Source organism: Pleurodeles waltl, chromosome 4_1 (assembly GCF_031143425.1).
Source record: "Pleurodeles waltl isolate 20211129_DDA chromosome 4_1, aPleWal1.hap1.20221129, whole genome shotgun sequence".
Taxonomy (NCBI): Eukaryota; Metazoa; Chordata; class Amphibia; order Caudata; family Salamandridae; genus Pleurodeles; species Pleurodeles waltl.
Window position 1 is genome coordinate 132,543,879 of NC_090442.1, and position 13,660 is coordinate 132,557,538.

Here is a 13,660-nt window from a genome sequence, read left to right on the forward strand (position 1 = left end):
CATTTCTGAAAACTAGAGACCTAGGGGAATCCAAGATGGGGTGATTTGTGTGGCTCGGACCAGGTTCTGTTACCCAGAATCCTTTGCAAACCTCAAAATTTGGCTAAAAAAACACATGTTCCTCACATTTCTGTGGCAGAAAGTTCTGGAATCTGAGAGGAGCCACAAATTTCCTTCCACCCAGCGTTCCCCCACGTCTCCCGATAAAAATGATACCTCACTTGTGTGGGTAGGCCTAGCGCCCGCGACAGGAAACGCCCCAAAGCGCAACGTGGACACATCACAGAAAACAGACCTGTTTTTAGCAAAGTGCCTACCTGTAGATTTTGGCCTCTAGCTCAGCCGCCACCTAGGGAAACCTACCAAACCTGTGCATTTCTGAAAACTAGAGACCTAGGGGAATCCAAGGAGGGGTGACTGGCGGGGCTCGGACCAGGTTCTGTTACCCAGAATCCTTTGCAAAGCTCAAAAATTGGCTAAAAAAAACACATGTTCCTCACATTTCTGTGGCAGAAAGTTCTGGAATCTGGGAGGAGCCACAAATTTCCTTCCACCCAGCGTTCCCCCAAGTCTCCCGATAAAAATGATACCTCACTTGCGTGGGTAGGCCTAGCGCCCGCGACAGGAAACGCCCCAAAGCGCAACGTGGAAACCACCAAAATTTTGGAAGAAAACAGAGGTGTTTTTTGCGAAGTGACTACCTGTAGATTTTGGCCTCTAGCTCAGCCGGCATCTAGGGAAACCTACCAAACCTGTACATTTCTGAAAACTAGAGACCTAGGGGAATCCAAGGAGGGGTGACTGGCGGGGCTCGGACCAGGTTCTGTTACCCAGAATCCTTTGCAAAGCTCAAAAATTGGCTAAAAAAACACATGTTCCTCACATTTCTGTGGCAGAAAGTGCTGGAATCTGAGAGGAGCCACAAATGTCCTTCCACCCAGCGTTCCCCCACGTCTCCCGATAAAAATGATACCTCACTTGTGTGGGTAGGCCTAGCGCCCGCAACAGGAAACGCCCCAAAGCGCAACGTGGACACATCACAGAAAACAGACCTGTTTTTAGCAAAGTGCCTACCTGTAGATTTTGGCCTCTAGCTCAGCCGCCACCTAGGGAAACCTACCAAACCTGTGCATTTCTGAAAACTAGAGACCTAGGGGAATCCAAGGAGGGGTGACTGGCGGGGCTCGGACCAGGTTCTGTTACCCAGAATCCTTTGCAAAGCTCAAAAATTGGCTAAAAAAAACACATGTTCCTCACATTTCTGTGGCAGAAAGTTCTGGAATCTGGGAGGAGCCACAAATTTCCTTCCACCCAGCGTTCCCCCAAGGCTCCCGATAAAAATGATACCTCACTTGCGTGGGTAGGCCTAGCGCCCGCGACAGGAAACGCCCCAAAGCGCAACGTGGACACCACCAAAATTTTGGATGAAAACAGAGGTGTTTTTTGCGAAGTGACTACCTGTAGATTTTGGCCTCTAGCTCAGCCGGCACCTAGGGAAACCTACCAAACCTGTACATTTCTGAAAACTAGAGACCTAGGGGAATCCAAGGAGGGGTGACTGGCGGGGCTCGGACCAGGTTCTGTTACCCAGAATCCTTTGCAAAGCTCAAAAATTGGCTAAAAAAACACATGTTCCTCACATTTCTGTGGCAGAAAGTTCTGGAATCTGAGAGGAGCCACAAATTTCCTTCCACCCAGCGTTCCCCCACGTCTCCCGATAAAAATGATACCTCACTTGTGTGGGTAGGCCTAGCGCCCGCGACAGGAAACGCCCCAAAGCGCAACGTGGACACATCACAGAAAACAGACCTGTTTTTAGCAAAGTGCCTACCTGTAGATTTTGGCCTCTAGCTCAGCCGCCACCTAGGGAAACCTACTAAACCTGTGCATTTCTGAAAACTAGAGACCTAGGGGAATCCAAGGAGGGGTGACTGGCGGGGCTCGGACCAGGTTCTGTTACCCAGAATCCTTTGCAAAGCTCAAAAATTGGCTAAAAAAAACACATGTTCCTGACATTTCTGTGGCAGAAAGTTCTGGAATCTGGGAGGAGCCACAAATTTGCTTCCACCCAGCGTTCCCCCAACTCTCCTGATAAAAATGATACCTCACTTGCGTGGGTAGGCCTAGCGCCCGCGACAGGAAACGCCCCAAAGCGCAACATGGACACCACCAAAATTTTGGATGAAAACAGAGGTGTTTTTTGCGAAGTGACTACCTGTAGATTTTGGCCTCTAGCTCAGCCGGCACCTAGGGAAACCTACCAAACCTGTACATTTCTGAAAACTAGAGACCTAGGGGAATCCAAGGAGGGGTGACTGGCGGGGCTCGGACCAGGTTCTGTTACCCAGAATCCTTTGCAAAGCTCAAAAATTGGCTAAAAAAACACATGTTCCTCACATTTCTGTGGCAGAAAGTTCTGGAATCTGAGAGGAGCCACAAATTTCCTTCCACCCAGCATTCCCCCACGTCTCCCGATAAAAATGATACCTCACTTGTGTGGGTAGGCCTAGCGCCCGCGACAGGAAATGCCCCAAAGCGCAACGTGGACACATCACAGAAAACAGACCTGTTTTTAGCAAAGTGCCTACCTGTAGATTTTGGCCTCTAGCTCAGCCGCCACCTAGGGAAACCTACCAAACCTGTGCATTTCTGAAAACTAGAGACCTAGGGGAATCCAAGGAGGGGTGACTGGCGGGGCTCGGACCAGGTTCTGTTACCCAGAATCCTTTGCAAAGCTCAAAAATTGGCTAAAAAAAACACATGTTCCTCACATTTCTGTGGCAGAAAGTTCTGGAATCTGAGAGGAGCCACAAATTTCCTTCCACCCAGCGTTCCCCCACGTCTCCCGATAAAAATGATACCTCACTTGTGTGGGTAGGCCTAGCGCCCGCGACAGGAAACGCCCCAAAGCGCAACGTGGACACATCACAGAAAACAGACCTGTTTTTAGCAAAGTGCCTACCTGTAGATTTTGGCCTCTAGCTCAGCCGCCACCTAGGGAAACCTACCAAACCTGTGCATTTCTGAAAACTAGAGACCTAGGGGAATCCAAGGAGGGGTGACTGGCGGGGCTCAGACCAGGTTCTGTTACCCAGAATCCTTTGCAAAGCTCAAAAATTGGCTAAAAAAAACACATGTTCCTCACATTTCTGTGGCAGAAAGTTCTGGAATCTGAGAGGAGCCACAAATTTCCTTCCACCCAGCGTTCCCCCACGTCTCCCGATAAAAATGATACCTCACTTGTGTGGGTAGGCCTAGCGCCCGCGACAGGAAACGCCCCAAAGCGCAACGTGGACACATCACAGAAAACAGACCTGTTTTTAGCAAAGTGCCTATCTGTAGATTTTGGCCTCTAGCTCAGCCGCCACCTAGGGAAACCTACCAAACCTGTGCATTTCAGAAAACTAGAGACCTAGGGGAATCCAAGGAGGGGTGACTGGCGGGGCTCGGACCAGGTTCTGTTACCCAGAATCCTTTGCAAAGCTCAAAAATTGGCTAAAAAAAACACATGTTCCTCACATTTCTGTGGCAGAAAATTCTGGAATCTGGGAGGAGCCACAAATTTCCTTCCACCCAGCGTTCCCCCAAGTCTCCCGATAAAAATGATACCTCACTTGCGTGGGTAGGCCTAGCGCCCGCGACAGGAAACGCCCCAAAGCGCAACGTGGACACCACCAAAATTTAGGATGAAAACAGAGGTGTTTTTTGCGAAGTGACTACCTGTAGATTTTGGCCTCTAGCTCTGCCGGCACCTAGGGAAACCTACCAAACCTGTACATTTCTGAAAACTAGAGACCTAGGGGAATCCAAGGAGGGGTGACTGGCGGGGCTCGGACCAGGTTCTGTTACCCAGAATCCTTTGCAAAGCTCAAAAATTGGCTAAAAAAACCACATGTTCCTCACATTTCTGTGGCAGAAAGTTCTGGAATCTGGGAGGAGCCACAAATTTCCTTCCACCCAGCGTTCCCCCAAGTCTCCCGATAAAAATGATACCTCACTTGCGTGGGTAGGCCTAGCGCCCGCGACAGGAAACGCCCCAAAGCGCAACGTGGACACCACCAAAATTTTGGAAGAAAACAGAGGTGTTTTTTGCGAAGTGACTACCTGTAGATTTTGGCCTCTAGCTCAGCCGGCACCTAGGGAAACCTACCAAACCTGTACATTTCTGAAAACTAGAGACCTAGGGGAATCCAAGGAGGGGTGACTGGCGGGGCTCGGACCAGGTTCTGTTACCCAGAATCCTTTGCAAAGCTCAAAAATTGGCTAAAAAAACACATGTTCCTCACATTTCTGTGGCAGAAAGTGCTGGAATCTGAGAGGAGCCACAAATGTCCTTCCACCCAGCGTTCCCCCATGTCTCCCGATAAAAATGATACCTCACTTGTGTGGGTAGGCCTAGCGCCCGCAACAGGAAACGCCCCAAAGCGCAACGTGGACACATCACAGAAAACAGACCTGTTTTTAGCAAAGTGCCTACCTGTAGATTTTGGCCTCTAGCTCAGCCGCCACCTAGGGAAACCTACCAAACCTGTGCATTTCTGAAAACTAGAGACCTAGGGGAATCCAAGGAGGGGTGACTGGCGGGGCTCGGACCAGGTTCTGTTACCCAGAATCCTTTGCAAAGCTCAAAAATTGGCTAAAAAAAACACATGTTCCTCACATTTCTGTGGCAGAAAGTTCTGGAATCTGGGAGGAGCCACAAATTTCCTTCCACCCAGCGTTCCCCCAAGGCTCCCGATAAAAATGATACCTCACTTGCGTGGGTAGGCCTAGCGCCCGCGACAGGAAACGCCCCAAAGCGCAACGTGGACACCACCAAAATTTTGGATGAAAACAGAGGTGTTTTTTGCGAAGTGACTACCTGTAGATTTTGGCCTCTAGCTCAGCCGGCACCTAGGGAAACCTACCAAACCTGTACATTTCTGAAAACTAGAGACCTAGGGGAATCCAAGGAGGGGTGACTGGCGGGGCTCGGACCAGGTTCTGTTACCCAGAATCCTTTGCAAAGCTCAAAAATTGGCTAAAAAAACACATGTTCCTCACATTTCTGTGGCAGAAAGTTCTGGAATCTGAGAGGAGCCACAAATTTCCTTCCACCCAGCGTTCCCCCACGTCTCCCGATAAAAATGATACCTCACTTGTGTGGGTAGGCCTAGCGCCCGCGACAGGAAACGCCCCAAAGCGCAACGTGGACACATCACAGAAAACAGACCTGTTTTTAGCAAAGTGCCTACCTGTAGATTTTGGCCTCTAGCTCAGCCGCCACCTAGGGAAACCTACTAAACCTGTGCATTTCTGAAAACTAGAGACCTAGGGGAATCCAAGGAGGGGTGACTGGCGGGGCTCGGACCAGGTTCTGTTACCCAGAATCCTTTGCAAAGCTCAAAAATTGGCTAAAAAAAACACATGTTCCTGACATTTCTGTGGCAGAAAGTTCTGGAATCTGGGAGGAGCCACAAATTTGCTTCCACCCAGCGTTCCCCCAAGTCTCCTGATAAAAATGATACCTCACTTGCGTGGGTAGGCCTAGCGCCCGCGACAGGAAACGCCCCAAAGCGCAACGTGGACACCACCAAAATTTTGGATGAAAACAGAGGTGTTTTTTGCGAAGTGACTACCTGTAGATTTTGGCCTCTAGCTCAGCCGGCACCTAGGGAAACCTACCAAACCTGTACATTTCTGAAAACTAGAGACCTAGGGGAATCCAAGGAGGGGTGACTGGCGGGGCTCGGACCAGGTTCTGTTACCCAGAATCCTTTGCAAAGCTCAAAAATTGGCTAAAAAAACACATGTTCCTCACATTTCTGTGGCAGAAAGTTCTGGAATCTGAGAGGAGCCACAAATTTCCTTCCACCCAGCATTCCCCCACGTCTCCCGATAAAAATGATACCTCACTTGTGTGGGTAGGCCTAGCGCCCGCGACAGGAAATGCCCCAAAGCGCAACGTGGACACATCACAGAAAACAGACCTGTTTTTAGCAAAGTGCCTACCTGTAGATTTTGGCCTCTAGCTCAGCCGCCACCTAGGGAAACCTACCAAACCTGTGCATTTCTGAAAACTAGAGACCTAGGGGAATCCAAGGAGGGGTGACTGGCGGGGCTCGGACCAGGTTCTGTTACCCAGAATCCTTTGCAAAGCTCAAAAATTGGCTAAAAAAAACACATGTTCCTCACATTTCTGTGGCAGAAAGTTCTGGAATCTGGGAGGAGCCACCAATTTGCTTCCACCCAGCGTTCCCCCAAGTCTCCCGATAAAAATGATACCTCACTTGCGTGGGTAGGCCTAGCGCCCGCGACAGGAAACGCCCCAAAGCGCAACGTGGACACCACCAAAATTTTGGAAGAAAACAGAGGTGTTTTTTGCGAAGTGACTACCTGTAGATTTTGGCCTCTAGCTCAGCCGGCACCTAGGGAAACCTACCAAACCTGTACATTTCTGAAAACTAGAGACCTAGGGGAATCCAAGGAGGGGTGACTGGCGGGGCTCGGACCAGGTTCTGTTACCCAGAATCCTTTGCAAAGCTCAAAAATTGGCTAAAAAAAACACATGTTCCTCACATTTCTGTGGCAGAAAGTTCTGGAATCTGAGAGGAGCCACAAATTTCCTTCCACCCAGCGTTCCCCCACGTCTCCCGATAAAAATGATACCTCACTTGTGTGGGTAGGCCTAGCGCCCGCGACAGGAAACGCCCCAAAGCGCAACGTGGACACATCACAGAAAACAGACCTGTTTTTAGCAAAGTGCCTACCTGTAGATTTTGGCCTCTAGCTCAGCCGCCACCTAGGGAAACCTACCAAACCTGTGCATTTCTGAAAACTAGAGACCTAGGGGAATCCAAGGAGGGGTGACTGGCGGGGCTCAGACCAGGTTCTGTTACCCAGAATCCTTTGCAAAGCTCAAAAATTGGCTAAAAAAAACACATGTTCCTCACATTTCTGTGGCAGAAAGTTCTGGAATCTGAGAGGAGCCACAAATTTCCTTCCACCCAGCGTTCCCCCACGTCTCCCGATAAAAATGATACCTCACTTGTGTGGGTAGGCCTAGCGCCCGCGACAGGAAACGCCCCAAAGCGCAACGTGGACACATCACAGAAAACAGACCTGTTTTTAGCAAAGTGCCTACCTGTAGATTTTGGCCTCTAGCTCAGCCGCCACCTAGGGAAACCTACCAAACCTGTGCATTTCAGAAAACTAGAGACCTAGGGGAATCCAAGGAGGGGTGACTGGCGGGGCTCGGACCAGGTTCTGTTACCCAGAATCCTTTGCAAAGCTCAAAAATTGGCTAAAAAAAACACATGTTCCTCACATTTCTGTGGCAGAAAATTCTGGAATCTGGGAGGAGCCACAAATTTCCTTCCACCCAGCGTTCCCCCAAGTCTCCCGATAAAAATGATACCTCACTTGCGTGGGTAGGCCTAGCGCCCGCGACAGGAAACGCCCCAAAGCGCAACGTGGACACCACCAAAATTTAGGATGAAAACAGAGGTGTTTTTTGCGAAGTGACTACCTGTAGATTTTGGCCTCTAGCTCAGCCGGCACCTAGGGAAACCTACCAAACCTGTACATTTCTGAAAACTAGAGACCTAGGGGAATCCAAGGAGGGGTGACTGGCGGGGCTCGGACCAGGTTCTGTTACCCAGAATCCTTTGCAAAGCTCAAAAATTGGCTAAAAAAACACATGTTCCTCACATTTCTGTGGCAGAAAGTTCTGGAATCTGAGAGGAGCCACAAATTTCCTTCCACCCAGCGTTCCCCCACGTCTCCCGATAAAAATGATTCCTCACTTGTGTGGGTAGGCCTAGCGCCCGCGACAGGAAACGCCCCAAAGCGAAACGTGGACACATCACAGAAAACAGACCTGTTTTTAGCGAAGTGCCTACCTGTAGATTTTGGCCTCTAGCTCAGCCGCCACCTAGGGAAACCTACCAAACCTGTGCATTTCTGAAAACTAGAGACCTAGGGGAATCCAAGGAGGGGTGACTGGCGGGGCTCGGACCAGGTTCTGTTACCCAGAATCCTTTGCAAAGCTCAAAAATTGGCTAAAAAAAACACATGTTCCTCACATTTCTGTGGCAGAAAGTTCTGGAATCTGGGAGGAGCCACCAATTTGCTTCCACCCAGCGTTCCCCCAAGTCTCCCGATAAAAATGATACCTCACTTGCGTGGGTAGGCCTAGCGCCCGCGACAGGAAACGCCCCAAAGCGCAACGTGGACACCACCAAAATTTTGGAAGAAAACAGAGGTGTTTTTTGCGAAGTGACTACCTGTAGATTTTGGCCTCTAGCTCAGCCGGCACCTAGGGAAACCTACCAAACCTGTACATTTCTGAAAACTAGAGACCTAGGGGAATCCAAGGAGGGGTGACTGGCGGGGCTCGGACCAGGTTCTGTTACCCAGAATCCTTTGCAAAGCTCAAAAATTGGCTAAAAAAACACATGTTCCTCACATTTCTGTGGCAGAAAGTTCTGGAATCTGAGAGGAGCCACAAATTTCCTTCCACCCAGCGTTCCCCCACGTCTCCCGATAAAAATGATACCTCACTTGTGTGGGTAGGCCTAGCGCCCGCGACAGGAAACGCCCCAAAGCGCAACGTGGACACATCACAGAAAACAGACCTGTTTTTAGCAAAGTGCCTACCTGTAGATTTTGGCCTCTAGCTCAGCCGCCACCTAGGGAAACCTACCAAACCTGTGCATTTCTGAAAACTAGAGACCTAGGGGAATCCAAGGAGGGGTGACTGGCGGGGCTCGGACCAGGTTCTGTTACCCAGAATCCTTTGCAAAGCTCAAAAATTGGCTAAAAAAAACACATGTTCCTCACATTTCTGTGGCAGAAAGTTCTGGAATCTGGGAGGAGCCACCAATTTGCTTCCACCCAGCGTTCCCCCAAGTCTCCCAATAAAAATGATACCTCACTTGCGTGGGTAGGCCTAGCGCCCGCGACAGAAAACGCCCCAAAGCGCAACGTGGACACCACCAAAATTTTGGAAGAAAACAGAGGTGTTTTTTGCGAAGTGACTACCTGTAGATTTTGGCCTCTAGCTCAGCCGGCACCTAGGGAAACCTACCAAACCTGTACATTTCTGAAAACTAGAGACCTAGGGGAATCCAAGGAGGGGTGACTGGCGGGGCTCGGACCAGGTTCTGTTACCCAGAATCCTTTGCAAAGCTCAAAAATTGGCTAAAAAAACACATGTTCCTCACATTTCTGTGGCAGAAAGTTCTGGAATCTGAGAGGAGCCACAAATTTCCTTCCACCCAGCGTTCCCCCACGTCTCCCGATAAAAATGATACCTCACTTGTGTGGGTAGGCCTAGCGCCCGCGACAGGAAACGCCCCAAAGCGCAACGTGGACACATCACAGAAAACAGACCTGTTTTTAGCAAAGTGCCTACCTGTAGATTTTGGCCTCTAGCTCAGCCGCCACCTAGGGAAACCTACCAAACCTGTGCATTTCTGAAAACTAGAGACCTAGGGGAATCCAAGGAGGGGTGACTGGCGGGGCTCGGACCAGGTTCTGTTACCCAGAATCCTTTGCAAAGCTCAAAAATTGGCTAAAAAAAACACATGTTCCTCACATTTCTGTGGCAGAAAGTTCTGGAATCTGGGAGGAGCCACAAATTTGCTTCCACCCAGCGTTCCCCCAAGTCTCCTGATAAAAATGATACCTCACTTGCGTGGGTAGGCCTAGCGCCCGCGACAGGAAACGCCCCAAAGCGCAACGTGGACACCACCAAAATTTTGGATGAAAACAGAGGTGTTTTTTGCGAAGTGACTACCTGTAGATTTTGGCCTCTAGCTCAGCCGGCACCTAGGGAAACCTACCAAACCTGTACATTTCTGAAAACTAGAGACCTAGGGGAATCCAAGGAGGGGTGACTGGCGGGGCTCGGACCAGGTTCTGTTACCCAGAATCCTTTGCAAAGCTCAAAAATTGGCTAAAAAAACACATGTTCCTCACATTTCTGTGGCAGAAAGTTCTGGAATCTGAGAGGAGCCACAAATTTCCTTCCACCCAGCGTTCCCCCACGTCTCCCGATAAAAATGATACCTCACTTGTGTGGGTAGGCCTAGCGCCCGCGACAGGAAATGCCCCAAAGCGCAACGTGGACACATCACAGAAAACAGACCTGTTTTTAGCAAAGTGCCTACCTGTAGATTTTGGCCTCTAGCTCAGCCGCCACCTAGGGAAACCTACCAAACCTGTGCATTTCTGAAAACTAGAGTCCTAGGGGAATCCAAGGAGGGGTGACTGGCGGGGCTCGGACCAGGTTCTGTTACCCAGAATCCTTTGCAAAGCTCAAAAATTGGCTAAAAAAAACACATGTTCCTCACATTTCTGTGGCAGAAAGTTCTGGAATCTGGGAGGAGCCACCAATTTGCTTCCACCCAGCGTTCCCCCAAGTCTCCCGATAAAAATGATACCTCACTTGCGTGGGTAGGCCTAGCGCCCGCGACAGGAAACGCCCCAAAGCGCAACGTGGACACCACCAAAATTTTGGAAGAAAACAGAGGTGTTTTTTGCGAAGTGACTACCTGTAGATTTTGGCCTCTAGCTCAGCCGGCACCTAGGGAAACCTACCAAACCTGTACATTTCTGAAAACTAGAGACCTAGGGGAATCCAAGGAGGGGTGACTGGCGGGGCTCGGACCAGGTTCTGTTACCCAGAATCCTTTGCAAAGCTCAAAAATTGGCTAAAAAAACACATGTTCCTCACATTTCTGTGGCAGAAAGTTCTGGAATCTGAGAGGAGCCACAAATTTCCTTCCACCCAGCGTTCCCCCACGTCTCCCGATAAAAATGATACCTCACTTGTGTGGGTAGGCCTAGCGCCCGCGACAGGAAACGCCCCAAAGCGCAACGTGGACACATCACAGAAAACAGACCTGTTTTTAGCAAAGTGCCTACCTGTAGATTTTGGCCTCTAGCTCAGCCGCCACCTAGGGAAACCTACCAAACCTGTGCATTTCTGAAAACTAGAGACCTAGGGGAATCCAAGGAGGGGTGACTGGCGGGGCTCGGACCAGGTTCTGTTACCCAGAATCCTTTGCAAAGCTCAAAAATTGGCTAAAAAAAACACATGTTCCTCACATTTCTGTGGCAGAAAGTTCTGGAATCTGGGAGGAGCCACAAATTTGCTTCCACCCAGCGTTCCCCCAAGTCTCCTGATAAAAATGATACCTCACTTGCGTGGGTAGGCCTAGCGCCCGCGACAGGAAACGCCCCAAAGCGCAACGTGGACACCACCAAAATTTTGGATGAAAACAGAGGTGTTTTTTGCGAAGTGACTACCTGTAGATTTTGGCCTCTAGCTCAGCCGGCAGCTAGGGAAACCTACCAAACCTGTACATTTCTGAAAACTAGAGACCTAGGGGAATCCAAGGAGGGGTGACTGGTGGGGCTCGGACCAGGTTCTGTTACCCAGAATCCTTTGCAAAGCTCAAAAATTGGCTAAAAAAAACACATGTTCCTCACATTTCTGTGGCAGAAAGTTCTGGAATCTGGGAGGAGCCACAAATTTGCTTCCACCCAGCGTTCCCCCAAGTCTCCTGATAAAAATGATACCTCACTTGCGTGGGTAGGCCTAGCGCCCGCGACAGGAAACGCCCCAAAGCGCAACGTGGACACCACCAAAATTTTGGATGAAAACAGAGGTGTTTTTTGCGAAGTGACTACCTGTAGATTTTGGCCTCTAGCTCAGCCGGCACCTAGGGAAACCTACCAAACCTGTACATTTCTGAAAACTAGAGACCTAGGGGAATCCAAGGAGGGGTGAGTGGCGGGGCTCGGACCAGGTTCTGTTACCCAGAATCCTTTGCAAAGCTCAAAAATTGGCTAAAAAAACACATGTTCCTCACATTTCTGTGGCAGAAAGTTCTGGAATCTGAGAGGAGCCACAAATTTCCTTCCACCCAGCGTTCCCCCACGTCTCCCGATAAAAATGATACCTCACTTGTGTGGGTAGGCCTAGCGCCCGTGACAGGAAATGCCCCAAAGCGCAACGTGGACACATCACAGAAAACAGACCTGTTTTTAGCAAAGTGCCTACCTGTAGATTTTGGCCTCTAGCTCAGCCGCCACCTAGGGAAACCTACCAAACCTGTGCATTTCTGAAAACTAGAGACCTAGGGGAATCCAAGGAGGGGTGACTGGCGGGGCTCGGACCAGGTTCTGTTACCCAGAATCCTTTGCAAAGCTCAAAAATTGGCTAAAAAAAACACATGTTCCTCACATTTCTGTGGCAGAAAGTTCTGGAATCTGGGAGGAGCCACCAATTTGCTTCCACCCAGCGTTCCCCCAAGTCTCCCGATAAAAATGATACCTCACTTGCGTGGGTAGGCCTAGCGCCCGCGACAGGAAACGCCCCAAAGCGCAACGTGGACACCACCAAAATTTTGGAAGAAAACAGAGGTGTTTTTTGCGAAGTGACTACCTGTAGATTTTGGCCTCTAGCTCAGCCGGCACCTAGGGAAACCTACCAAACCTGTACATTTCTGAAAACTAGAGACCTAGGGGAATCCAAGGAGGGGTGACTGGCGGGGCTCGGACCAGGTTCTGTTACCCAGAATCCTTTGCAAAGCTCAAAAATTGGCTAAAAAAAACACATGTTCCTGACATTTCTGTGGCAGAAAGTTCTGGAATCTGAGAGGAGCCACAAATTTCCTTCCACCCAGCGTTCCCCCACGTCTCCCGATAAAAATGATACCTCACTTGTGTGGGTAGGCCTAGCGCCCGCGACAGGAAACGCCCCAAAGCGCAACGTGGACACATCACAGAAAACAGACCTGTTTTTAGCAAAGTGCCTACCTGTAGATTTTGGCCTCTAGCTCAGCCGCCACCTAGGGAAACCTACCAAACCTGTGCATTTCTGAAAACTAGAGACCTAGGGGAATCCAAGGAGGGGTGACTGGCGGGGCTCGGACCAGGTTCTGTTACCCAGAATCCTTTGCAAAGCTCAAAAATTGGCTAAAAAAAACACATGTTCCTCACATTTCTGTGGCAGAAAGTTCTGGAATCTGAGAGGAGTCACAAATTTCCTTCCACCCAGCGTTCCCCCACGTCTCCCGATAAAAATGATACCTCACTTGTGTGGGTAGGCCTAGCGCCCGCGACAGGAAACGCCCCAAAGCGCAACGTGGACACATCACAGAAAACAGACCTGTTTTTAGCAAAGTGCCTACCTGTAGATTTTGGCCTCTAGCTCAGCCGCCACCTAGGGAAACCTACCAAACCTGTGCATTTCAGAAAACTAGAGACCTAGGGGAATCCAAGGAGGGGTGACTGGCGGGGCTCGGACCAGGTTCTGTTACCCAGAATCCTTTGCAAAGCTCAAAAATTGGCTAAAAAAAACACATGTTCCTCACATTTCTGTGGCAGAAAATTCTGGAATCTGGGAGGAGCCACAAATTTCCTTCCACCCAGCGTTCCCCCAAGTCTCCCGATAAAAATGATACCTCACTTGCGTGGGTAGGCCTAGCGCCCGCGACAGGAAACGCCCCAAAGCGCAACGTGGACACCACCAAAATTTAGGATGAAAACAGAGGTGTTTTTTGCGAAGTGACTACCTGTAGATTTTGGCCTCTAGCTCAGCCGGCACCTAGGGAAACCTACCAAACCTGTACATTTCTGAAAACTAGAGACCTAGGGGAATCCAAGGAGG